The sequence below is a fragment of the Panthera uncia genome, chromosome D2, assembly GCF_023721935.1.
Source record: "Panthera uncia isolate 11264 chromosome D2, Puncia_PCG_1.0, whole genome shotgun sequence".
Lineage (NCBI taxonomy): Eukaryota > Metazoa > Chordata > Mammalia > Carnivora > Felidae > Panthera > Panthera uncia.
This window is the reverse complement of record NC_064818.1, coordinates 48,488,444-48,513,185: the sequence shown is the minus strand read 5'-3', so window position 1 is coordinate 48,513,185 and position 24,742 is coordinate 48,488,444. Positions and strand designations below refer to the sequence as shown.

Below are 24,742 nucleotides of genomic sequence, written 5' to 3'. Positions count from 1 at the left end.
TATGATTCTGCTGATTTTATAATCACTGAAAAGAAAGAAGCGAATTCAGTGAAGTTACTTGGACTTCTATAAACCGATACCCTCCTATACACTCACGAAGAGCAAGTCCCACTTTTGGTTATTTTATGGATGTTCATTCGGAGTCTCTTAAATTACATTATCTTTAGTGCAGGGATATCGCCGCCTTGGTGACATTAAACTTAAGCGTGGAAGGATTTGTTTTCTCAGTAGTGTTAGGGTACCCGTGTTAGGGTTACATACTGTAATTGTACTAGTTTGTAAGATGTAGCTTCTTATTTATTTATGAAGATGGTGTTCTGCTTTCATTTTTTTCTCACTTTACATTTGTCTCCCATCCCCCTGACTATCCCATAGGCCACACAGTGTTGTGACTTCTTGGTAAATCCGTTACCAGGGAAGTTTTTTTTCAGACATTCCAGTTTTAAGCATTTTCTAATTCTCTCACTTGCTTTTTCTTCAAAACGGCATGGTTTGCAAGCTTAGGCATGTTTATTGTTTTTAACGAAGGCTTATCAAAATGAACTTGGCAGTTTTTCAGTCGTATACAGCCAAAAAAAGTATTCAGTGCAGCTTTTGGGGCTGTTTATACATTCCTTACCTAACCAACTGCTTTGCTTTTAAAAATCGCTAATTTGGAAGCTATTTGCTTATGAGAGAACCTTTGTCGTATATCTCAAAACTCACCCGTTAAAGGGGTATAATAATTGAATTGAGAAAAACCAAATCCACATTTGATGTTGGGAGATTCCGAGCACAAAGATGTTCTCTCTGTCTGTTTCTAATTTGTTCCACATCAAAGGACTTTGGGAAGTGTCATTATCTAACAATGTCCTATTTGAAAGTGGTCTCTGTGAAACACTTGGAGGAGAGTCACGATTTCTGACAGCTGCTAGGCACCCAAGATGAGTTGATTTTCTTCATCCGCCCACCACTTCAGACACCCATCAGGTACCCGTCTCCTTTACCCCTTCTTTTACTCCACACTCATGAATGGGATGAGTTGCTGTAGCCAGGTAGGAAGTTACACGCCATTAATTAATTATTTAATGTGCTCCTTCTTTGCTTAATGAGTAAGTAATAAACACTTATCATTTCTACCCCCTCTGCATGCCATCCCCTCCCCCCTCCCCCCCCCCCCAGTACTCCTGGGTAATGGAGTACTGACCCACACTAAAACAACACATCGGGTTAGCCAGTGCCCTCCTTCCCTCTGAAACACCTATTGGTTGCTGCTCAGAGCACAGGGGCCACTCTGGCACATAGCTATCATCGCAAGAAACTGGTGTACTTTGCTTTTGTCAGCCCAGGTGTATGCTTACAGTGGCGTTTGCTCATAGTCCTGTTTATTCCAGCACCACTTGCTAGCGTAATTTTGCAATTTAATGAAGTGTCACAGAAAGTGAAGAGATGGGAATGCCGAAGAATGCCTTTTCTATAAAAACTAAATTGGCGTATAGGCGCATAAAAGTAAGTCATTTTTTTTTAAGTTTATTTATTTATTTTTGAGAGAGAGAAAGTGCAGGTGGGGGGAGGAGCAGAGCGAGAGAGAGGGAAAGAGAGAGAATCCCAAGCAGGCTCCACACTGACAGTGACAATGCAGGGCTCGGATCCATGCACTGTGAGATCGTGACCTGAGCCAGCGCTTCATCTGCTGAGCCACTCAGGTGTCCCAAAAGTAAGTTATTTTTAAAAACAGTGTCAACACATGCTACAACACGGTTGAACCATGAAAACATTATGCTAAATGAGAGAAGCCAGACACAAAAGACCACATGTTGTACGATACGCCCACAATAGGCAAATCCATAGAAACAAAAAGTAGATTCGTGGTTGCCGTGCTATGGGGGTGGGGAAAGTTGAGGGTGACTGGTGAGGGTTACATGGTTTCTTTTGAGGATGATGGCTTTGTTCTAGAATTAGATAGTGGTGATGGCTTTGTAGTATGTGAGTGCACCGAACTGTAGCCTTTAAAATGATTAAAACAGTAAATTTTATCTCAACCTTCTCCCCCAAAGATAATGAAGCTAAATAGAGAAAGAAAAGTCAGCAAACAGGCTGCTACTATTTAGGCATGGAACCGACAGCTATAAATGATTGGAAAACTATAATAAAGCAAATCCAGAAAGATTTTGCACTCAGGTTTTTCCACAAGTGACTTTAAGGTACAAGTGCTTTTAAGAAACAGAAGCAGGAAATCTGGGTGTGGTTTCACCAAGAAGGCAACACAGAACTCCAGTCGTGACCTGATAGCTAAAGGTTAGTGAGTGATTTTGCTTGTATTTATGTGACTAATGTTGAAATACAATGTTTGAAATATGTCGTATCCACTTTTTGACTCTGCTTTTACTGACTTCTGACTGCCCCAGTTAAGAGAGGTCTTAATTTTTCAGTTTCTTAGAGTACCCGTGTATCTTGAAAATAGCTCATCCCTCTGCTGCTGGAGAGAAATTCCATGTTTATAAGCCTCTCTTATGGATGTAATGTTAGTTACTTCCTATTTATAAAGGGGACCTGCACCTAGTCTTCAAGCTTTAAATCCCCATAAAAGTCACCGTCTGTCTCCCCCCAAGAAATCTTATGACTACTATATGTAAACAGAGTAGCCACATAAAATCTTAACCACCCCAATACTTAAACATTTGTTAACTTTATAATTTTTCAAATATTTCTGAGCACAATCCACCATTTTCTGGTTTATTTAGCACATTACAGATTAAAGCTGTAATTAATTATCTGGGAGGCCAAGGGGTGTTATTTTTGTAATTTTACTTTTTTGGATGAAATACTTTCCACAGGAGTAAGCTCATATTTACCTACTGAAACCAGTCGTGTTTCTTGAAATAGTAATTTCATCGTTCTAAACTTGTGACTTCAAAACACCTGCATTCATAGCCCATGAAGGAACTGCCCCCCCCCAAAAAAAACCCCCAAAAACAAACAAACAAAACCCAAACCCATGCTCACAACTAAGTTAGATCTGCTTGAAGGGAGAATAGAGTGCTATTTCTTCAGTCTGATGTTGGTCAACCAGACAACTAGCAAAAAGCAATCTTGACCATCATCATTAATGGGTCACAAATGCGGAAGCCCACTCACGGGCATCACTGCCATCAAAAAGAAGTTGTTTGTCCCAGGGGTACCTGGCTGGCTCAGTGGGTAGAGCACACGACTGTTGAACTTGGGGTCATGAGTTTGAGCCCCAAGTTGGGTGTAGAGATTACTTAAGGAAATTAAAAAGAAAAGTGGTTTGTCCAGGTTGAGGCCTGACTACTGAGTGATCAGTCACTTGATTCAAGACTGTATCGATGGTTCTCAGTGCTAGCTTCACATTAGAATCGCCTGGGAGGGAAAAACAGTATTTGTGCCAAGGACCCATCCTCAAAAATTCTGATTCACTAGGTCTGGGCTAGGGCCAGGGCACTGGTGGTTTTTCAGTCTCCCCTGGTGAACCTCCTGTGTAGGCAGGGTTGTGAACCTTATGTATACAATACTTAATAATTTTACACTTTTTCAGAACAACTTTTATTGAAACAAAGTATGATTTCTTAACATACTTGATGAAAATATTAAACATGAGACTTTTTTCTTCTTTTTAATTAGTATTACAATTTCTCTATATGGTACTCACTCAGTATATGGGAAGCTTTCCCAATGGTCGAATGAATTTTCACTGATTTTCCTCCTGTGGGAGGAATTCACTGAGCTTATGTCTGTACAATGTCAGAATAACCAAATCAAGGGGTGCCTGGGTGGCCAAGTCAGTTAAGCATGCAACTCTTGATTTTGGCTCAGGTCATGATCCCAGGGTTGTGAGATTGAGCCCTGCCTAGGGCTCCTCGCTGAGCACGCAGCCTGCTTGAAATTTTCTCTCCCTCTCCTCTGCCCCTCCCCCCTCCTCACATGTGTCTGTGCACCCCCTCCCAAAAAAAAAAAAAAAAAAAAAAAAAAAAAAACCCAAAAACAAATCGACCAAGTTGGTGTTATTACAGTCAACCAACCAATAATTGATCAGTCACCCTACTTGCTTTATGTTTTGGTGATTGTTTTTCTTGAGGACAGTAATTTGGCCTTTTCTACAACAATCGGTTTCCTCTATAATAACTTAAAGATGTGTCCTTGTTTATTACGCATTTCCTCAAGTTGATAGGAATCTTAATGTTCAAACTTGTTTCTGAATACTTTTTGTTTAACTGTATCAAAATAAATTTTGAAAATACATGGTTTCTATGTAAGAAATACCTAAGACTCGTAGAAGCAAGCAGCTTAAACCTTGCCTTATGTGACTTAAAAAAATAGTGTCTGCTTTTAAGTTTTTCCTTACCATTAGGATTTACTGTCTTTGAGAAAATGTGATAAGGTGATAGACACTGTGAAAGACACTGATCTAGTGCACTTCTTAGAACTGACTTTATGTTTAATGACATTTGTTCTTATTTTACTTCTAATACTGTTGGGAATTCTCACCCACTGTTACCAGTTAGCTGTCCCCAAATGTGCTTTCCCTGTTGATTTTTGTATTAAAAGTAGCACCTTCATGGATGTTGGCCAGTCATTTTTGAACTGTGTTTTGCAGATTTCTGGGAGTTTCAAGGAGTTGCAGGGGCTGTTATGGGGCATGGGGACAATGAGGGGGAAGGATGTCCTGCATCCAGTTTGGGGTTCCCTTCGGTGGTCTCGACTGCAACCTGAGCAGGTGTGCTATTCTTGGTTTCGCATTTTGGATTTCCAAGTCAGATTTTATCTGAACAAAGGCTTTCTTGGTGAAAACAAGTTTGTAAATGATTAGGCCACGTGTTTGCAAGTTTCTGCTTCTGCAACCCTGCCAAATTTGGTTTGTGTCATTCTGGAAGCTCCTTATTGTTTCTAACTGCTACTGTGCACCTGTGTTGAAAAAGCATGGGAAGACCTTGGTCTTACTAACTTTATATCCTCTGTGCCTGTGCAGACAGACAGCCAAATGAGCAGTTAGATATTCTGGGCAAGAAGCATAGATTGGGAGTTATCCACGTAGAGACTCAGTTTAAGTCCCGCATGTATGGAAGTAATCGCCCACGGAGAGCGTCTATAGAGAGACATGAGGAGAGTCAAAGATAAAATCCCGAGGAATGGCTGTTCTGGGTCAGGTACCCTCTGTAGTCACATTTTGGTCAATGGAGTTTCCTTTTTACTTTGCCATTTCCCCACGTATACTTGGGCATAACTGTCAAAAGAGTTGGAGTATGACTGTCTATGTGTGTGGGTGGGGGTAGGGGATGAGGTCAGAGCACATAGACTGTGGAAACCATCCAAGGATGTTTTCTGTTTCTTTGAATACCCTACATCCTAGAGGGCTTATTCTTTTTTTTTTTTTTTTTTTTTAATTTTAGAGTACACGCATGTGCAAGCAGAGGAGAGGCGGCGGGGAGGGGAGAGAGAGAGAGAGAGAGAGAGAGAGAGAGAGAGAGAGAGGGAATATCTTAAGCTCCACACTCAGTGTGGATCCCAACGTGGGGCGTGATCCCACAACCCTGGGATCATGACCTGAGCCAAAATCAAGAGTTGGACACTCAAATGACTGAACCACCCAAGTGCCCCACCTAGAGGGCTCCTTCCGCGTGTGTGTTGATGAGCAGAACAAGAAGATAAACTTGAGTGATTGCCTCATGGATTTGGTAGTGAGAGAGCCATTGCAGTATTTTTGGCATACAATGATTTGTTAAGAAGCATTATGGTTTCTTGACTTCTAAAATCCAGACATTGCCTCTTCATTCTCCCCTCTGGAACGAGAGTGGTGACTGCTAGGCTCTGGGTAAGGTCCCACTGAAGCCCCAGGGTGAGTCTGCATTCCAAAGGGTCTGAAGCTTCATTCTGTTTCATTGACACAGACCCTGCCTTCAGTGCTGGCCAGCTGTTTGGCAAATTTACTTACAAGTCTCAACAGGCAACAGTGTATTAACATAATTTATAAACTCATGAACCCTCTTAGAAAAAGCTCAAAGTACCATGGTAAAGAATAAATAAATGTTCATAAATAAGATACTGGCAAAAATATTTTGCTTAATAGTTAGGGGGTTCCAACAATAAGGAGATTGGTCGTTGTATCAAAAAAATTAAGCACCACACATTTATTTCCTCTCATTTCTACTTCTTTTGGTTGACTTCTTCCCCACTCAAAAAAGATAAAGTGCAGAAAACCATATATTCTAATTTTATTAGAGGTGAAGGTCTAATTAACATTTCAAATGACACTGAATAACTGCTGCATCCAAATCAGCATCTTGGGATTGTTCTGGCACATTCTGCTTTCTTCATAAACTCTTGCATGATGGTATACCTAATGGGTGGCATATACAGGCAACGTTAAGGTAATACGTCAGTTTGGGTTTTTAAAATTTTAATAGTTTTTTATTTTTTTTTAATTTTTTTTTTTTAATTTTTTTTTTCAACGTTTTTTATTTATTTTTGGGACAGAGAGAGACAGAGCATGAACGGGGGAGGGGCAGAGAGAGAGGGAGACACAGAATCGGAAACAGGCTCCAGGCTCCGAGCCATCAGCCCAGAGCCTGACGCGGGGCTCGAACTCACGGACCGCGAGATCGTGACCTGGCTGAAGTCGGACGCTTAACCGACTGCGCCACCCAGGCGCCCCTAAAATTTTAATAGTTTTTAAGCTGGGAAGAGACATTTGAATTAGATGAAATAGAATTCATTACTTTTAAAGCCCCTAATAAAAAACATATTGGGATTAAGTAATGTTAAAATAACTCAGTGAGTTTACCGCTTCCTCAGGCAAGTGTGTGCTAAGTACCCAGCACGTGCTAGGTACTTGTGTCAGGTGCTGAAGGCCCACAGAGAATAGAGAGGATTTTATCCAAAGGCTTACAATCTCCTAGGGGATCCGGATGTGTGGACAAATAGTCACGGCATTGTGAAGAGTCCCCTAAAGACCACCTGCTACCTGGTTCAGAGCCAGAGACACTTCATGCTGCCTAGGTTGATCAAAGCATTAAGGAAGGGTAGAAATTCATGAGGCAAACAACAGGTGCAGGCACAATACGTACAAAGGCACTGGGGTGGGAAAGTCACACTGTGGATGGGAGTTCAGGGCGGTTAGGTATGGCGGACCTGCAGTGTATGCATATGGCTAGATGCTAGATAGGACCAGAAGAACTGGCAGGAGCCAGATCATTTAGGGTCTTTGTGTACCACACCACTGAGTTTCAGTTTTGCTTTAGCTGCTAAGAGTAGTCCTTGGAGGCCTTTAAACAGGGGGGTGGGGTGGGAATGGGGGTTGGGTGATAAAATTAGCTTGTGTTTCAAACATGTATGTCTGAATGAGGCTTGAAGAAAGGTCCCAGAGGGTGACAAACTGGGGGCCTGTTGAAATGGTACAGATGGGAAGTAAGGTTAATGCCTCATGTAAGACTTCTGCTTTATTCATATTTCTATTCTCCGTGCTTGCTGCCCTTATAGGGATGTGGTGGAGATGTCTGGTTAGGCAATTTGATAATCTGGGCAAGCAATCCAGAAGGTGGGCATCACCAGCCAATAGGCTCAGTTGAGCATGACAGGATTGGATGAACAAGACATAATTGAATGTAATTACCCGAGGAGCACATAAAGAATGACGTGTGAAATGGGTCCAAAAATTGTGGAGGATAACTGGGGTGTGTTCGTTCGTGTTATACCCAGGGCACCTCTTGGTCATCGTGCCTTTCTTTTTCCACTCTAGTTACATGTTGATCTTTTTCACTAGCCCAACGGTGAGGGCAGAGACTATGTCTTCTTTACAGTGTCACTGCCATTGTTCACGGTTTAAGTCCTGTGTGTGGAAGTAAGCACCCAAGGAGAGTGGTTATAGAGAGACGTGAGATGGATCAAAGATAAAAATCCTTGCACAGTTCCAGAAAGTGCCACTCACGTGTCTGAGTAGTTGCGTCTCACGGTGAATAGTGCCTTCTGGACTTGTGCTTCAGCTGTGCCTGCCTTACTTGTCCCAGCGTTTGTCACGGTGCCTGAGACATGGTAAGAGTTCAGTAGTGTTTGTTGGATGAATGAATAAATGACACACCATCGAATGAGTGGTCAGAGGAAGAAGGATCTAGCAAAAGAAAATAAGCATGGGTATGTAGGGAAGAAGGATACACAGGGGAGACTCCTGTCATGGAAATTCAAGGAAGAGTTTCAACAATGACAGAGTGCCAAATGCTGCCGAGAGGTCAATGAATTACGGATGGCAGAGTTACCATTGGCAATTAGGAGTCATTGGTGACGATGTCTGACACGGTGTGAGCAGTATGTAGGGGAGGCAGAAGCCAAATTCCATTCCATTGAGGAGGGAGTGAGAAGAGGGATGAGGAGACAGTGCAGACAGATCATTAAGAGGCTGGGTTTGTGAAGGGACAAAAGTCACTGGGGGCACCTGGGAAGGTGGCACGGTTGGAGGGGGGTTTCTTCCCTTGTCTTCTCTTCCCTTCTTTCCCCTCTCACATTTCTCCTTCCTGCTTTCAAGATGAGGCATACTTGAGTAAATGTGTAGGCTAAAGAGGATCCAGTATAAAAGTCTAGGTTCAAAATATAGAAACTAGAAGAGGGGATACTAACCTGAAAAATATAAAAGGACATGTCTTTCTTTTGAAAGGAACAAAAGGGATCAAGGATGTGTGTGGATAGGGATGAACTGGAGGAATAAGCTGAAGGGGAAAAATGGAGTAAAAGCAGCCCCCATTTTCCCTATAAAATAGTAACAGCATTTTTGGGACAGTTTATATGTTCTAAGCATTGTTACGGCTACTTTACACGTGTTAACTCTCTGAGTTCTTGCAACCATCACGTGAGGAGGGAGTTGTTATCCCAATTTTAAAAACAAGACAACTGAAGCCGGGAGGGGTTCAACATCTTGCTGAGGTTGTACAGCTGCTAAGACACAGAACCAGGAAGCCCCTCAAGCTGTTTGCCATCCTGCTGAGGGGTACATGGAGTACTTAAGATTTTGAAGAACCATTGTGCAGTTGGAGCAGGTGCTGATAGTGTTGCTGAGTCACTTTGAGCGCTTAGTTTACGTGTTGGAAATCATAACTGTGCCATTGAATTTGCAAGGGTGAGAGACTTCCTCTAGCGAAACTTGCCTTACCAGTTATAGGAACGGACAAGTTTGGATGCTCTGAATTGATTCAAAATTGGGGATTGGTGGTTTGGAAGGAGTGGGGGTGTCGGAAAAAGAGCAAGTGACATAACAGGGAATGAGCTCTAGCCTCTAAGGAGCGGGACAAGCTGAGGAAATGGGAGAAAATGGAGAAACCAGGGACGTGGGCGCTCAGGGAGGTTGGAAACTCGGTGCAGTAGGAGTTAGGGAATTGCTGTTGGATAGAAGCCTGGGGTTTGGGAGGGATACTGACATCTCACAACAACTGTAGATTCCAGAAGTGAGGATTAGCACAGGTGATGATTGATGATGTGGCTTGGGGAGTACATGGCTAAATTAAATGGAAGTGAATCTTTTTTTTTTTAACTTTATCTTTTTTAATTTGCATCCAAGTTAGTTAGCCTATAGTGCAACAATGATTTCAGGAGTAGATTCCTTAATGCCCCTTACCCACTTAGCCCATCCCCCCTCCCACAACCCCTCCAGTAACCCTCTGTTTGTTCTCCATATTTCAGAATCTCTTATGTTTTGTTCCCCTCCCTGTTTTTATATTATTTTTGCTTCACTTCCCTTATGTTCATCTGTTTTGTCTCTTAAAGTCCTCATATGACCGAAGTCATATGATATTTGTCTTTCTCTGACTGGCTAATTTCACATAGCATAACACCTCCGGTTCCATCCACATAGTAATACTCCAGTACGGTAATACTGCCGAGAATACTCCACACCTTCTTTATCGAATGGAGGTGAATCTTAAGGGTTGTGATGAGCTCAAGGTTGAGGCTGAGATCAGCCAAGATGTTGGGGACATGTTGACTAGATCCTTTCTCTTGTTGGAAGATGGTGCCCACTAGCCCCATGGACTGGTCTGGACTTTAGAAAGCTGTAAGACAAGTATGTTACAATTCTAGGGAAAGATACAGAAGGTTGACTGATATCTGGCATGCAATAAATATCACTCGATCTCAATAGAACATTGTCAAAAGACAGTTGAATAGCTTCTATTTTGCACTGTCATTTTTGAAAAACTAATTTGCAAGTACCAGTTGGCAAAACAACACATTTCACAAGTAACTTCTGATGCTTTCGCCAAATCGTCCTTATCAACCTGCCAAGAAAGGACTGCGTGCTCTCACGAAACCCCCTCTTCCTCTTCCTTCTCCCTCCTCTTCCTTTTCTCTGGTAGTGTGCAGTACAGCACTCTGTGGGCGGGGAAGCAACTGGGGATCATCAGGCTTCCAGCTGCCGAGCTTTGTTGTGATTTGTGGGGGTGGGGGTCATGGGAGAGGGGCCAGAAACTTGAGTGGGACTCAGTGTGGTGTCTTTGTTTCTATAGTTAGCCATGTGATGGGAACCAGCAATATGCATTCCCTTTGTACAGCTGTGCATACCACTGTCTGCTTTCCTCCTCTGCCCATTCAGGATTTTGGAAGTCAAAATTAGATCTGATGTAAGCTTAGAATACCCACATGTGAGGATCTGGGGCTACTGCACGGGGGACAGGACACGTGTGCTGGGCCCGATGTGTAAATGGCGTTTGTAGAGAGTATATCAGGTGGGTAGTTTGGGGGTATAAGAATGGAAACTCCAACCTGGCCTGGCTTCACTGGTAAGGAAAAGGATTCTTTGTGCGGTGGAAAGTCCAGGAGCAGAAATGTCTGGGCTCTGACTTTAGTTCTCTGTGATTCTCTTGGCTCTGCCCCTGCCATGGTCCTCAGATGGCTACGGTTGTTTGAAGGGCCACATGGAAGGGGAGCGACGGCATCTTTCATGTCTGCTCAGTAGTGATGAAATCTTTCCAAGAAGCTCCCGAAAGACTTTGTTGTCACTGGCAAAGTTTGGGTCACTGCCCTTTCCTTAAATCAGTCCATGACTGGCTGGCGGAACAGGATTGCTATAATTCTTGATTAACCACTTGGGATGGACTGGATGTTGGGAATCACGTCCATGATAGAGAGGAGGCTTGAGGCCATTATTATAAAATTCCAGCCTCCTCAAGGGGAAGGGGCCTTGGAGGACCGTCAAGTCCCCAAGTCAACATTTGCTGGCAGTAAGGACTTGGACAAATTATTCAGTGAGCTTCTGTTTTCTCTTACAGGATCACTGTGGGACTCGAAAACACTTTATATAAACTTTAAGGAGCTATACAAATGCTAATTTTTCATTTAATAATAATGATGATGATAATAAGGATAACAGTTTCATTTACTGAGCACTTACATGTTCCAGGCACTTGCAGAAGGCATTTAATGCATTTTCTTTATTACTCACTAAACACAGATTGAGCAACCATTATACTCAAGGCATTCTCCTAAGTGCTTTATTTCTGATCTCTGTTAAGCTGAGATCTGGAACAGTAAGGCTAGGGACAGAGAAGGAGGGGTGCGGTGCTCCGTTTCATGTACGGATTTCAGTTTTTTGGACTGCGTGACTGAGAAGTGGCAGCTGGTTTGTGGTACCTCTGACAACTGCTCTGTTTTCTGCCACTGATGGCCTTCGGCTAACTAGTGCAGGGCTCCCTGCACCGGGGATTTGCCGCACACAGGTGTGCATGTGCTTTTGATGCTTTTCTTTTATAAGCGTTTGCATGTTTCTGCTCTTGAAATAGAGGGATTTATAAGTGTTTATTAGGTGCTTGTCTGTGCCGCCTCATCTGAGCCTCATGAGGTCAAGCCTTATTTTGTATTTGTACTGAGGCTTAGTGGTCATGAGATCCTCAGGTAATGAAGTCTGTAGGTGGTGGGGCATCGGTTTTTTGATGTTGCAAATTGCCCTGCTGTGAACATCATTGCAAAGTGAACTTTTTTCATATTTTGGTTTTGTGTCCTTCAGATAGTTTCCCTGAAGGAGAATCTGGGTCAGAGGGTCTGAACTTTTTATACAGATTGCGTGATTGGTTCACGGAAGGTTTTTGAATGGTGAAAATGGCACACTTGTAGTGTTTTGTTTTGTTTTTTAATGTTTGTTTATTTTTGAGAGAGTGAGAGCAAGTGAGGGAGGGGCAGAGAGAGAAGGGGACAGAGGATCCGAAGCAGACTCTGCACGGACAGCAGTGAACCTGATGCAGGGCTCGAATTCACGAACCGTGAGATCATGACCTGAGCCGAAGTCAGACGCTTAACGACGGACTGAGCCCCCCCAGGCGCCCCGGCACACTTGTAGTGTTACTTGGGGATCATGTGTTTTCTCATTCTACGGTGTTTTATATGCCCGGGATCATAAGGTATTTCCAGAAAATCTGAACTGTTCTAATACCATACAACTTACATTTTCCCAGGTCCCCCCTTGCAATTATAATAAAAACAGTGTTACTGTGGCTCAGCCCCTACTGGATTTTGAGGGGGTCCCGCCTATGTCAGTTCCTCCCCATTAGTTCCTAACGTCCTGGGGAGAAACTAAACTTCTCCATCTTGATTTATCCTTTCCTTAGTGTGTGAGTTGCTGCTCTTGAGGCTTCTTGATCTGCATGCAAATAGACTCCCTGCAGGGCTATCTTTGATGCACATCTGCTTTTTATTCGTAGTTCTGGCCCTCATGCTGGGAGCTTTGCTATACTCTTAGACAATATGTGAGCAAATTGATGGGGAAAATGAAGAGATATACTGTGATTTTTTGCTGATGCAGTATGAATATGGAAAATCTATTTTGGTGTTGTGGTGCAAATAGAACGACTTTCATTAGGATGACTTGACTTCCCCTGTAATTCTCTCAACGGTTCCTAAAATACTTCTCTCCCCAATTCTTCCTACCCCACCAGATCTATTGAGGAATGAAGCTACGTAGCCAATGGAAAGTCAGGGGAAGAAACCACTGCTATTCTTAAATAGATTTTTAAAAAATCATAATTGCAGCCATAGCCCATTTGTATGTGTATTTTGCTCTTTGTACATTTCCTCAGCTAGTTTTTCACACTAGTGTGTTGAGTGGGATAATAGGAAAAAGCAAAAGAGTGGGACCTTGCAGGGGACTCTCAACAGAGCACACAGTGTGACCAGGGCTGGAGGGGACACAGAGAGTGCCGTGGCAGCAACTAAGTGGTTTGAGGGAGGGCCCAGGACAACCCTATGTAGCCCGTAGGACACTGGAGCCCCAGGAGGCCACTCCTACCTGGTTGGTTACACAGCAAGTCAGTGGGAAAGCCTGGTCTTTCTACATTCAAACCAGGTCTTTCTACATTCAAATGGCACCTTCTTTATTTGCTTTTTTTGTTTTCTTTTTCCAGATTTGAATTTTCAAAACTACCTCTAAAATAATTCAGACTTCACAGAAGGGAACAAAAGGGCATACTGCTTCCCCCACCTCTCATATCTGAGGCTTATGTTATTTTTTATTATTTTATTTCAATTCTAGTATAGTTAACATATAGTGCTTAGTTTCAGGTGTTCAGTATAGTGATTCAGCACTTCCATTATGTTACCAGTGTGGACAAGCACACTCCTTAATACCCCCAGCCCCACTCATCTCCCCTCTGGCAACCATCAGTGTGCTCTCTATAGTTAAGTATCTGTTTCTTGGGGTGCCTGAGTGGCTAAGTTGGTTAAGCGGTTAAGCGTCTGACTTCAGGTCACAGGTCATGATCTCACAGTTTGTGGGTTTGAGTCCCATGTCTGTGCTGATGGCTCAGAGCCTGGAGTCTGCTTTAGATTCTGTGTCTCCCTCTCTCTCTGCTCCTCCCCTCTTGTGTTTCTCTCTCTCTCTCTCTCTCTCTCTCTCTCTCAAAAATAAATAAATAAATGTTAAAAAAAAAGGGGGGGGGCACCTAGGTGGCTCAGTTGGTTGAATGCCAACTTCGGCTCAGGTCATGATCTCACAGTTCGTGAGTGTGAGCCCTGCATCAGACTCTGTGCTGTGACAGCTCAGAGCCTGGAGCCTGCTTCAGATTCTGTGTCTCCCTCTCTCCCTCTCTCTCTGCCCTTCCTCTGCTGATGCTCTGTCTCTCTCTCTCTCAAAAATAAATAAAGACTAAAAAAAAGAAAAAAAGAAATCTGTTCCTTGTCTTGTCTCCTACCCTGTCCCCCCTTGCTTGTTTGTTTCTTAAATTCTACATTGTGAGTGAATCAAGTTTACATTTTACATTTTCTAATCTCCGCCTTCCACCAGTAGGACTCAAGAAGCTATTTTCATTTTGAATTTTTAAAACATGGCTCTTGGAGCGCTTGGGTGGCTCAGTGGGTTGAATGTCCTACTTCGGTTCATGGTTCATGGTTCATGGTTCGTGAATTCGAGCCTCACTGGGCTTGCTGCTGAGGATGCAGAACCCACTTAGGATCTTCTGTCCCCCTGTATCTCCACCCCTCCCCCGCTCCCACTCTCTCTTTCAAAAATAAATAAATAGCATTAAATAAACCTTAAAAAGACTCTTAAACCCTTGAATTTTTCTCGAATTAGGCCTTGGCAAGAACTATTTGCCTATCATGGATTTAGGGGGTTCCTCACCCTTATTGGAAATATCAGTTGGCCCCCAAAGTCTCGTACCTTGGACAGAATGTTAACCCAAAAGAAGTGCTAAAATTCAAATGGGAAATTACAGTGCCACTTAGTTCCTGTGATTTGCCAATTAATAGGAGGGGATTAAAAATTATTACTCTCTTCCTGTCCCAGTGGAGTTCAGTTTGAGAACCTTCCAATAGTGAAGACTGGTAGACACTGAACTAAATTTCCCCTTCCAGCTTGATTCAACCAAGCTGCCCTAATTACAAGTTTGGAGGAGTTTATAATCTAGTAGGAAACAAGGTAGGCAGTCACCTTGCCAGGTAAAAAACAGGGTGCAGAGCAAATAACTCCTGGAAACAAGATCACAGAGAGAATACATCTATTCCAAAAGAAATCTTACCAGTTATTTACAGTATCCGTTCACAAGGAAATGGTCGGTCATGGCAGTTAAACCAGGGGTTGCAAAATCGCCCCTCTTTGGGAACTCAAGCGTGAAGTAGCTGAGTCTTGACCTAATAGGGAAGGAGCGGGCTGTCGCCAAATTGAGGAAAACATTCTTTCGCCATTGGACAGATCCTCAAGTTCTGTTCTTCGTGCCAGGGATATATCAGCCAACAAGGCTGACAGAAATCCCTGCCCTTCTGGAGTTTACATTCTAATTTGTCACTGCCTTGAAAAACAAATAACCAAGCCAGTTAGACTTCTCTCTAGAGTAAAAGTCAATGAGTCAGACACATTGGTGTGTTCCTGTAATCAAACTGCCCAGATCCCAGCTTTGTTTGCCTGGAGGCCCTTTTCACGTAGCTGATGTTTCTGGATAAGTGAGATTCTTGTAATTACAATAGACGTTGAGGTGGCTAATTTTTGGCATTCTGCTCATTCTGTTGCCTTAATTTGCCAAATAACCATAATTATAAAATACTTTTTGCTCTACAAGGCAGCCCCTGGTCTATTTCGTTCTAGTTTTGCTACTGAATTGAAAATAGAGCATTGGGAAAAAGGCCATCTGTCCTTGCATGGATTGTGTTAATTGGTGATGCCCTAGTGCCGTTGACAACCACCCCAGCTCCCTCGGGGCTCCCCTGCGCTGGGAGCTCCCCCCACCCCCACGCCCACCCACCGGGAGCCGTGTGACTCTGATGAGGTCACTAGAATAACACGCTTGAGAGATTGGACCTCAGAAACCATGTGCCTTTTCTTTGAGCTTCTTGTGGGAAAATGGGGATAAGGAGCATTTGTGACTGCTCTTATCTCATTTTTGCAGATGGAACTTCTGCTGGGTCTGCAAAGTGAGGCGAAATTGATAGTTTAGGAGAGAGAAAACGCTGGCCACTGGCAGGGATTAGAGTCCTCTGTTCTGTTCAGCCTTCAGTGCCTGGGAGATTGTCTTTAGCAATTTAATGGGTATTAAGGATGTGAACGGCTGTGGCCCGGATTCCTGTCTCAGGAACTTCTTGGCGTGTGTACCCAGGAGCTCCTGCTTGCCTTGCATGTGGGGGGTGCTGTGCTGAGCCCAGAGGCAGCGACTTTGCCACGCCAGTGTCTCAGCAGTCCCGACCTGGGTCATGTTCCACTGGGGGGACCTGAGAGTCCCGACATTGTATTACAGAAGTGGTCTTGGGTTGTTACCGCGAATCTGTGTGCCCTCAAGTAATCCCATCACCCACTGAAATGGCTGCCAAACGCCTCATGGGCATCTTTACATCTACACAAAGTCCAGTGGGCACTGTTGGGAGCCCAACGTTTGTGTCTCCCCTGCATATGTCGAAGCCCCAACCCGCAATGGGGTGGTCTTAGAAGGTGGGGCCTTTAAGGTGTTAAGTTTAAGTGAAGTTGTGAAGGTGGAGCCCCATGATGAGATTAGTGTCCTTAGAAGAAGAGGAAGAACGGGGAGGGCTGAGGAGAGGCCATGTGAGCACACAGCCAGAATTTAGCCCACTGCCAACCCCAGGAGGAGAGCTCTCACCAGAGCCCCACCATGCTGGCACCCTGGCCTCCGACTTCCCACCTCCACAACTGTGGTATATTGTTACGACAGCCCGAGTGGACTAGGACAGGCTCAAGTGCCTCTTTTTAGAGTCTTACCTGATCTGCCAGTAGGGTTGATAATGCTGTTCCTTTCTTCTTTGACCTCTGACCCCGTGCTCTCCTGGATTTATCTTTACCTTTCTCAATTTCCTTGCAACCTCTACTTCTCCTGACCCTCCTTGAGAGATTGAGATTCCTCAGAGTCCTGCTCTCTCTCTCTTTACTCTCTCTTCTCTTCCACCTACCGTCAGGACACCTCACTCCTCAAATTGGGGTCTGTGGACCAGCACATAGGCCTCACTTGTGAGTTTGTCAGAAATTCGGATCTCAGGCTCCACCTGAGACCTGCCGAATCTGAATCTGCCTTTAACAGGAGACACTCACAGAAGTCTGAAGGGCCTACTCTTTAACGTCTCAGTGACCAAGGGTGCTCCCCAGCACCTGTGTACATGTGGACACCAGACCTCTCCCCTGGGCCCTAGACCAGTCCCATAGGGATAGCAAATGTTCCCTGTCTAGAGCTTTGCTCCTCTTTTTCCAAATAAGCACCTATTCCTTTGGGCAACCAATAAAATACAGGGGCTCTTCAAAAACTTAAACAAAATTGTTTTTTAATGTTTTGTTGATTTTGGGGAGAGAGAGAATGCGAGTGGAGGAAGGACAGAGAGAGGGGGACAGCAGATCTGAAGTGGCTATGCACGGAGAGCAGCAAGCCCGATACGGGACCCAGGCTCACAAACTGCAAGATCATGCCCTGGGCCGATGTCAGACACTCAACCAACCCAGCCACCCAGGTGCCCGTCTTCAGAAACTTTTACTTTAGAACTTCCATTTAACCTCATACTCCTGGTTAAATGGTTCCTTTGGGGTTAAGAGAGCTAATCTAATAGGCAATATGCTCTGATCCGGCTGACCCCATTGTTCAGCTGGCCTCTCCTCTGAGTGATCCGTGCAGCTAACAGCCTTTGCTAAATATTTTGAATATTGCCCAGGGTATCATGTTCAATTCGTACCTTGTCTAACTTTTTCCCTCTGTAGTAAACTTGAAAGTATACAGGTACTTAATAAATATTTTTAATTAGTATTATTCATTATATTTGTTACTAACTGTAACATATTAAAGGTACTAGGACTTAATAAATATTTTTAATGGTGAGCAAACAGCAAGTTCTCTTGAGTGAAGTGCAAGCTTTCCAGAATATTTGTGAATGACCCTAGGTAGGGTTCCCTGGGAATGTAGTGTGACCTGATATGTCACATGATTGAATCATCCAACATCTTTTTGGGACAAGAAAAGTCAGAGGCAATGCAACTGTCCGACAACAGAGGATTGGTGACATTAATTATAGTAAATTCACACAAATACTTTGCAGCCATTACAATGACCAGAGTACATTTATTAACATTCATGATGTCAAACTAAATGAAAAGAACAAAGTACAGATAAAATGATTACAGTTTTGGATTTTTTTTTTTTTTGAGAAAGAGCAAGAACATAAGTGGGGAAGAGGTGCGGGGGGGGGGGAGAGAGAGAGAGAGAGAGAGAGAGAGAGAGAAAAAATCTTAAGCAAGCTCCATGCTCAGTGCAGGGCCCTACGCGGGGCTTGATGCTACCACCCTGGGATCGTGACCTGAGCAGAAATCAAGAGTCAGACACTCGACCAACTGAGCCACCCAGGCACCCCAGTTTTGAATTTTTTTTTGAGGTATGGTGAAATATATGTAATGTACAGTTTACCATTTTAACCCTTTTAAGAGTACAATAACATTAAGTACATTCCTATTGTTAAGCAACCATCACCATCGTCTATCTGCAGAACATTTTTTTTTTAATCGCTTCAAACTGAAACTCCATACCCGTTAAACAATAACTTCCCATTCTTTGTCTCTCCAGCCCCTGATAACCACCATTCTTTGTGTTTCTATGAATTTGACTCGCATAAGTGGAGTCATGTATTTGTCACTTTGTGGCTGGCTTCTTTCCCTTAGCATAATGTCGTCAGGGTTCGTCCGTGTTGCAACATGTGTCAGAACTTCCTTTTTAAGGCTGAGTAATATTCCATGATGTTCATAAACTTTATTTTGTTTGCCACTTGAGTTGCTTCTACCTCTTGGCCCTTACGAATAGTGCTGCTGTGAAGATAGCTGCACAGATACCTGTTCGAGCCCCTGCTTTCACTTCTTTTGGGCATATACCCAGCAGTGGAACTGGTCGGTCATAGGATAATTCTATTTTTAATATTTTGCAAAGCCACCAATATTTTGCAAAGCCACCATGCAAAGCCAAAGAGGCTGCACCATTTTACATTCCCACCAGCAGTGCCCAAGGCTTCCAATTTCCCTGTGTCCTTGCTAGCACCAGTTATTTTCGGGGTTTTGTTTTTGTTTTTTATAGTCGCCATTGTAATGGATATGAAGTCTCAGTGTTGTTTTTAAAAAGATGTATTGACAGGCATACATGATATATACATTCCTCTGCCCAGTGAAGCAGAACCAGGTTTTCTTGGCATTGGATGAGATGCAGGAAACTATTATAACCAGGTGTCAGCCTATGGCTTTCTGGTGCCCCAGGCCACTTCCTCCCCCATTTGGATTTTTAGCACAAAGAAATCTCTTTTTTGGGGGTGTTTACTCAGCAAGGTTTGGGCCGGTCGTCTTAACTGATTGCAAATGGAAGGGAAAGTTACTTTCTTCCTATTCTGTGAATTATACGCTCTGTAATTTTCCAAAGAGTTTCAAGGCTCATACATCACAAGATTGACTCTGTGTCGGCTTAAAAAGCAGTGAGGGTTGCATATGTACCAGTTCAGAAAGAACCAAAAGAAAAGCTTTCATGGAGCAAATTACTACCTTTATGAAAATAAGGGCTGTCCAGTTTACAGTAATATAATTTATTCCTTTTTTTTTGCTTACTGTATTTGTTGATGTGGTAGCTGAAAGGATGGCTTTCTGCTTGTTTTTTTTTTAGGGGTGGAGAGGGAGCCAGGGACGGGTATGAGGAGAGGCTTCAGTTAAAGCTCTCTGTACTTGTAATTGGGTGTTTTAATCAATTACCAATGACCTTTTGTGGGGACCTTCTTTTGGTTGTTTTGCTTTGACGGGACGATTCTGGCTGCCGAGTTCGAGGGCCAAGATTTTGAAGCAAAGTCCAAGAGACTGTTGGAAGAGTCCAAACTTGAGCTGTTAGCACTTGTGCTGATCTTGTGCAGATAGGAGACGGACTGGTGAGATCCGACAGCTGAGCCTGGGGCCTCATAGAGATGGAAGGAGTGGAAGCTGAGGACAAATTGTGTATCGGGGAGGCGCGAGAGCAATTCCACATCTTCATCACGTTACATCTGGATAAGGCATCGCTGTTGCTTTTATCTCCACATTTCTTCCCTGTGCTCAGATTTCTCACAGACCTCTCAAGAGAGAAGCCGTCGATAACTTTGGGTTTGGCTTTCTGCCACCTTCTCCTCTCACTTCCAGCTTCCTCCATGCCTGCCATTCCTTTCCGTCAGCATAGCCCCAGCCTGGTGCAGGCCTTGGCGGCCCAGATCGTTTGGAGGCAACTTCAGACTCCACTGTAGGCACTGTTCCTGCCCACAGCCCGACTGTGGGCTCATCTCTGGTTACTCTGGGCACACCCCCCCCCCCCCGACCCAGCTGGCCCCGTGGCCTTTTTCAGGTCACTGCCTCTGACTCACCTGCTCGTGTCTCTTTCTCTAGGCACATCTAGAATCCATGTGCTCCAGCACCCGCCACACCCTCCCTCCCCTCTCTCCCTACAGTGCATCACCACTCATTTTAGTCTGTTCACCATTATGCGCATCCGCACGGAAAAGGCAGGCAGCCGTTGAAAGAGGTCCTGCACAGGTTGATGGGGGAGGGTACAGGGACCTTTTACAATTCCAAGTGGGATCGGGATAACAACTATGGGTTAGATGGCGTTACATTAATTGTTCCTGAGTTTTCTTTTTACCAAAGTTAAGTCACCACCTCATTTTAAAACCTTTTTTAAAGAAAACAAGGCCATGTTTACATGTTGAGGTTGACCAGGGACCTACCACTTAAGTAAGACTTTTTTTTTTTTTTTTCAACGTTTTTTATTTATTTTTGGGACAGAGAGAGACAGAGCATGAACGGGGGAGGGGCAGAGAGAGAGGGAGACACAGAATGAGAAACAGGCTCCAGGCTCCGAGCCATCAGCCCAGAGCCTGACGCGGGGCTCGAACTCACAGACCGCGAGATCGTGACCTGGCTGAAGTCGGACGCTTAACCGACTGCGCCACCCAGGCGCCCAAGACATTTTTAATATAAAAAGAAAGTAATGAGAAAAAAGGTGGAAGCCAGTTACATGAGAAGTAAGCCATTTCGATGTATTTGTAATTTAATAACGTTTGTTATGCCAAGAGAGAGTTGCCCTGTCCTTTTTAAAGCCTGTTGTTGAATGATGTGGGGCTGCTTTTGAGAACATTCACTGGAGAGAAATGAACTGAGTGCTTGTCTGTCATTGACAAGGTACAAACAGGAACCCCCTGACCGTGACCTCAGATAGTAATTTTAATTGTGGGTAGAACACGCGTTTCCTATAAGCTTTGCCAGGCACTGTTGCTTCTCATTTGTTCAATTTCTGCTGAAGAGGTAAAAGAGAGACGACTGCTGGCTTCTTTGGACAGATGGAGGTCTAATGGATAGGAAGTCGGGGAATTCCTGATCCTTTGCCAAATTAATATTCAGAAGCGTCGTGTTGGTCTCAGTCTGAGGCAACCCGTGTGATTTGGCAGCTGGAAACTTTAGTGCATGCTCCTTATGGAATGGGTATTGACTTTATCGATGCCCGGCAGATGCAGAGCTAAAATGAGTGATGTTTATTTGCTTCTGTAATCCCAAGGGCTCAGGGCACTTGACGCATTTTTGATAGCCCTCCAGAGTGTGGCTCCGAAACCCTGCAAACCCCTGGGCAAAACGCTGAATTCTCAGGAGCGTTGCTCGTCCGCTGGTGAACGCATGCAGGATCCAGTTCTCTGTCGTACCAGGAATATTTCGGTGGGCATCACTCCTGCCTGAATCCCGGCATCAGGTGGAGGTTGTGCAGGCTGTATACCGCCTCTGCTCCTCTTGTAAGCAGTTGTGAATCTGTGAGTAGCCAACGTACATCACTGAAATGGAAAGCAACGCGGTGAGGATCAAATTGTCTTCTATTTAAGAGGCAATGAATCCTGCATTTTCAATAAATATTGGTTGGGGGTTTGCTGTATGTTAGGCTTGTTCTAGATGCTGGGAATCCAGCAGCATTTAAGTAAGATAGGCAAGATTCGCTCCTTCATGGGGCTTACAGTTTTGTAGTGAAGACAAACAGGAAACAAGTTAATGAATGAGACAACTTCAAATAGTGGTAGCTACATGAAAATGAAAAAGCCTAATTAGTGCAGAGTTACTAGGATTTGGGGGGGACAGGGAACGTCGTAAATTATTATGGTGGGGAGGGGCTATCTTAGAGGCATTTGACCTAAGATCTGAATGGTAAGAAGGGGCCATCTATGTGAAGATACGGCATGAGGGGGCTTGCTGGCATGAAGGGGCTTTCTAGGCATGAAGGAAAACATGCAAAGGTCATGAGGCAGAAATGAATTTGAATTTGGCAAGTTCAGAGAACAGAAAGAAGGATACTGCTCCTCCCATGGTTGAGAGGAAGAGTTCTAGAAGGTGACGTTTGAAGATTGAAAAGGGTCGGATCATTCAAGGCCTTATGTTATAAGGATATTAGGTCATATTCTCAGGGCAAGGGAGAAACCATTAGAGAGTCTTAAGCAGGGTCTGATAAACAGTGCTTCTTTCTACCCAACTTGACAGTGATAGTCTATAGTCTTCCCTTTTTATATCCTGACTTTTTATTATATAATGTTCCAGATTTTTTTTTAAATTTTTTAAAATGTTTTTATTTATTTTTGAGACAGGCAGAGACAGAGCATGAACAGGGAGGGTCAGAGAGAGGGAGACACAGAATCTGAAACAGGCTCCAGGCTCTGAGCTGTCAGCACAGAGCCCGACGCGGGGCTCGAACTCACGGACCGCGAGATCATGACCTGAGCCGAAGTCGGCCGCCTAACCGACTGAGCCACCCAGGCGCCCCAATGTTCCAGATTTTTTATAAATACTTATATACATTTGATAAAAAAAAGAGATCATGCCTAGTTTCACAACTGAATTCATCCACGTATCTATATATCTGGAACAACTTCCCTGGTCAGTAATTACATGTTACAGTCCATCGTATATGCATCATAGCCAATGTCATTAACCCCAATCAACTGAACTAGTAAGGGTTACTGTCTTTGTTTTCTCTGGTTATAAAAGTAATACTTGTTCCTTGCTATATTTTTTGTTTTGTTTTTTGTTCTTATATTTTTAAGTAGTACAGAATTAGATAAAATAAAATTGTACCTATTTCTAACTTCATTTTATGTCGTCTGAGTGCCCAAGTTTACTATTTGGAGGGAATAATTACCTAGTTAACATATGTACCTAAAATATAGTTTTGACCTCAATAAGAAAATGTTAGTTTATATATTATTGAAAGGGTCTTTTTTTAATTAACAGAGACATGCTCTTAATGAAATAATTTTGGGTTTTCTTTTTCTGCCTGATGTCTATACCCTTCTAATTCCTTTTTTTTTTAACTACATTTTTTTAGTGTTTATTTTTTGACAGAGAGAGAGAGAGACAGAGACAGAGTGCCACCGAGGGAGGGGAAGAGAGGGAGACACAGAATCTGAAACAGGCTCCAGGCTCCAAGCTGTCAGCACAGAGCTTGACACAGGGCTTGAACTCACGGAGTGAGAGATCATGGCCTGAGCTGAAGTTGGACGCTTAACCGACTGATCCACCTAGGCACCGCCCTCCCCGTACCCTTCTAACTCCTAAATCAGTAATTCACACAGGATAGCAATAGCATATAGTAGGATGTATGCTAGATTAGGAGTTAGGAGATCTGAATTTAGTTGCACTCTGCCTTTAACCAGCTGTGCATACGTAGACAGATTGGGGCTCCGAGCCCCTAACCCAGTGCTCTTTCCCCCGCACCATGAGGAATTCTCCCTTGTGCTTTTGCCAGGTACCCCTGTTGCACCATCGTGCTTTCCTACTGAAGCTGAAAAGACCTGGTCTTTGAGTTTTCAGAAATCGGATGCAAACAATGCAATATACAATAGTTTGATTTAAGAATGATATACATTTCTTATTGGCATAAATAGTAAATGTTCCCCTGAATTTCTTTGTTTCTACTTCTACTCTTTAAGAATACATAAATAAAACCAAAGAAGCTTGATACCCAAGGAGAACGTGTTGATCAATGCGGCACATGACCAGATGGATGGGTTCTGAGTGGACTCAGCATATGCATACAGTAGTCCCCCCACCCCCTTATCCTCAGGGGATACGTTTTAAGATCCCCAGAGGATGCCTGAAACCGAGGGTAGTACCGAACCCTATTTATACCATGTTTTTCCCTAAACATACATGCCCATGATAAAGTTTAATTTATGAGTTAGGCAAAGTAAGAGGATTAACGGCAATAATTATAAAATATAACCATTATAATAGTATACTGTAATGGAAGTTATATGAATGTGGTGCCTCTCTCTCTCTCTCAAACTATCACATTGTACTGCACCCATCTTCTCCTCATGATAGTATGAGATGGTAAAATGCCTACGTGCTGAGATGAAGCAAGGGGAATGATGTAAGTAAGCATGGTCTTCTTAAGGCTTAATTGTTTTGCTTTTCATATTTTAGTTGTATAGCACACCAGAAGTTGATGTTTGTGAATAGTGTGACATGGGGGGCTGTGGGGTTTTGTGTTAAGATTTTTGCACACTCACATGTGGGGTATGTTTTCATCATATATTTTCTGTGTTTAGGGGACACCTATTGTGAACATTGGATCTCCTGAACTAATCCAATAATTTTCTTATGTCTCCACTCTCATATTCTGTGTCTTTGTGTTTTTGTCTGCTTTTTGGGTAGACAAAGCTTTACCTTCCAATTCTTCTATTACATTCTAAATTTCTTTTTTTTTTTTTTAATTTTTTTAATGTTTAGTTTTGAGAGAGAGAGAGAGAGAGAGCGAGCGTGTGAGCAGGGGAGGGGCAG

The 24,742-nt window shown here is 43.4% G+C and overlaps 1 protein-coding gene across 1 annotated transcript in view; it reads left to right on the top strand.

Moving 5' to 3' along the window:
* The window catches only part of SLC16A12 (solute carrier family 16 member 12), a 78,172-nt gene that overhangs the window by 2,468 nt on the left and 50,962 nt on the right, over positions 1–24,742 (top strand).